A 3035-nucleotide genomic window follows, 5' to 3' on the forward strand; every position below is an offset into this window, starting at 1 on the left:
CCTTACTTGTTTTTAAATCAATTCAGTTCTATTACTTTTTGGACAAACCCTGTAGTATGAGAGAGAACATTTAATATATTTTCACCGTTACTGAGTTAATGGCGCTAATTTATTCTCTTTTTTCAGCATAACTGTTCCAATATTATTGATTTGTATAATTTTAGCAGACACTTCAATATTCATAAAACTATGTTGTTTTCCCCTCTCTTTTCTATTTTTTTAATTGTCAGTTTGCCATCGGCATTTCTGCATAGCTGAAGTAGCAATAAATATAGTGTTTTACCCCTCAATGTTTTCATTACGCAAAAGGATATAACTAGTATATTTATCTATAATTCTATGAGCACTTTTGCTATTCCATCCCATTCTGCTGCATTAAGCTAATTGATTTTTTGCAGTTTTTGTAATGCGATATTTATTGCTTCAATATTTTCTCTCTCCACTTTTCCTGCATAGTAAAATATAAGTTTATTTATGACTAAAAAGTAGCTTAAACCATTTAGTTCTTGGTAAGAAGCTTTTCAAATGAAAATAGTGTTATATATGTATTAGACTTTGTCACAGAGAAAAAAATTTTAATTTCTGCTCAGAAAATTGCCAATGAGTGTTTGTAAAAAAGTAAATAACTAATATTCTATTCTATAACTCTCTCAATATTTTCTGAGCTTTTGAATACCCAAAAGTTTAATACTAACTGCTCTAAAATAGTTAATATGTTTCTTTCAAGTCATAGAATAGTATAATATGAAAGTTGGAAAACTATTAATTAGTGGTGTTAAGTGTAAATCCGTTCCTCATATTTGGAAGCGTTTTTTCGTTTGAGGATGTCAAGATGTCTTCGAGGATAATACCTGAATTAGAATTGACAGCTTCAGCAAGAAAAGTGCAGAAAGTAAACTTTATGAACTATTAATTATCTACTCTAGACTACAGGATTTGTCGGAGTTATATATAATTAGCTGAATACAAATGATKAATGTTGTTGTTGTAGCGGCAGAAAACTTTTCTGTAGTAATTTCGAGGAATACTGCCGGTTTGTCAGACCTTAACCGAACAAAAATTTCGGGTCCGTTTCGATTATGTAGATTCGACGGTCCTGGAAGTGGTTCAATCTTAGTATCTGTTTTTGAAATGGTGTGTGTCTAAGATAGATGGTGTGTTACATTTCTTGATTCGTCTAATTGTAGGCAACATTTTGCGTGATTTCTTCTAGCAGTGGAGATTTAATGTTATTTCTTAAGACTTCAACTTGTCACCAAGTGAAATTGATTTTTTTATATATCCTACTCTTTGTATTGGTTTTTTCCAACCAGCTCAAATCTGCTCTTTTTCTACCATCAACCTGATTTCTTGAATAAAGCATGTTAACGGGGTTGCTGTCTCTTGAGTTTGTAATTTTATTTTCCCAAACAAGTGCTTTTCAGTTATTTAAAGTGTTTTCAGTAATTTGTTTAAGCTTTTGCCAAAACCATATCTCTCTAAAAATTAAAAATTCAACCAAATAAATATTGCGTGACTTAGAAATTATAATCAATACATATGTATACACCTGTTACACTCCGAATTGAAGGACATTTTAAAACGAGAGTGCGTGTTTTGCGACATTCCAACTCGTTATGCAGTTTTAATTATGCCAGTTAACTATAAGTTTGCCACGAAGTTGGTAATACCCTGAAGGAAACGTCGGAGACCATAAAGAGTCGATATAACCATGGTCGTCATTCCGGCTGTTTGAAATTTTGCACATGTCGTTTTCTCTTCAAGAAGCTGCTCATTGGTCCGAACCACTATATATATAGCACATAGTTAGCATGCAAACTATTTGATCAAAATCATGTGTTTGTAATGAAAACTTTTTTGTTTAATAAGATATTTTAACGAAATTCGGCATGAATTATTGTCCAAGAAACATTACTCAGATCGAATCACTATAACCTATAGCTGCCATGCAATTTGATCGATCAAAATCAAGTTATTAGATACTTTTCTTTTTCGTGAAGGAAACATTATTATTTATGTATAGTATACACACTTAATTGCTTCAGAATCACTGCCTAATATAGTTCAAAGGGAGGAGTTGATTACCAACTGACTGGCCAAACGCTTCACTAATTATCGAGCGTTAAGTAAAGAGTTTACAAGTGATGGGTTTTTGTGGAAGATCTATATGATATATGATATTTAGTATGCCATAAAAATCGCTAAAATTACTTATTAGACAATTATTCTCGACCTTTTATGACTGCTGTTAACATTTTATGGTGTATATTTTAGCAATGATTTCAAAAAAGTAAACATAGTTCCGCCTATAACTTGTTAGTGATTAGATCATCATACTTTTGAGAATTAATAACAACTATGTTGAACACCGTTGTCACAGGAAATGTCAAGCTATAGGTGTACTGTTGCTAAATATCTCTCACAAGTTTGAGGATTGTTCGTACTTAAGTTTGACATTCAGCTTTCAAACATGATTAATTTTGTATTATCAAATTGTTTTTGACAACTAAGCTTTGCTAAGCTAGATTGCAACATTTTCTCAATGATCTCAAAGAAGAATTAAACGCACCTTCCACAAGCGCAATAATTTTTGCACTGTCATCCATATTATTTATCACGATAAATACAACTTAGTTTAGAACTCTTTAAACAGCATATGGTTTCATATACTATAAGGTCAACAGTTCTTCCTTTGAGGGGTTACATGGGTTTCCTTTATACAAAATGAAGTATTTTAATGAATTTTTTTTTATTTAAAAGACTCATATTTAATAAACATTTCGTAAAATTTTCAAAAAAAAAATATCAAAATGGTAGTCATTACGACGCCATTTCCGACAGTCCCTCGAAAAAACAGTGCATCAGCAAAAGTTCTTTCAGGATCATCTCAAATAAAAATAAAAAATACGTGTTTTAGTAAAGACAATAAACTAGGTACTGGAGGAAGGAAAACAAAAAAAAATAAAATTGGATTTTTGGCAGACGTTTTTATAGAAAAAAATGGAAATTTCGATGAAAAATTTCTCGAAATTTTC

General features: G+C 31.1%; 1 protein-coding gene across 1 annotated transcript in view; it reads right to left on the bottom strand.

Annotated features, from left to right (window-relative positions):
• Window positions 1-3035, bottom strand: part of LOC108973740 (putative gustatory receptor 28b) — an 11843-nt gene that overhangs the window by 7459 nt on the left and 1349 nt on the right. The window lies entirely within an intron of this gene.

This window comes from Bactrocera latifrons, unplaced genomic scaffold (assembly GCF_001853355.1).
Source record: "Bactrocera latifrons isolate USDA-ARS-PBARC rearing strain unplaced genomic scaffold, ASM185335v1 scaffold_5, whole genome shotgun sequence".
NCBI classification, from domain to species: Eukaryota; Metazoa; Arthropoda; class Insecta; order Diptera; family Tephritidae; genus Bactrocera; species Bactrocera latifrons.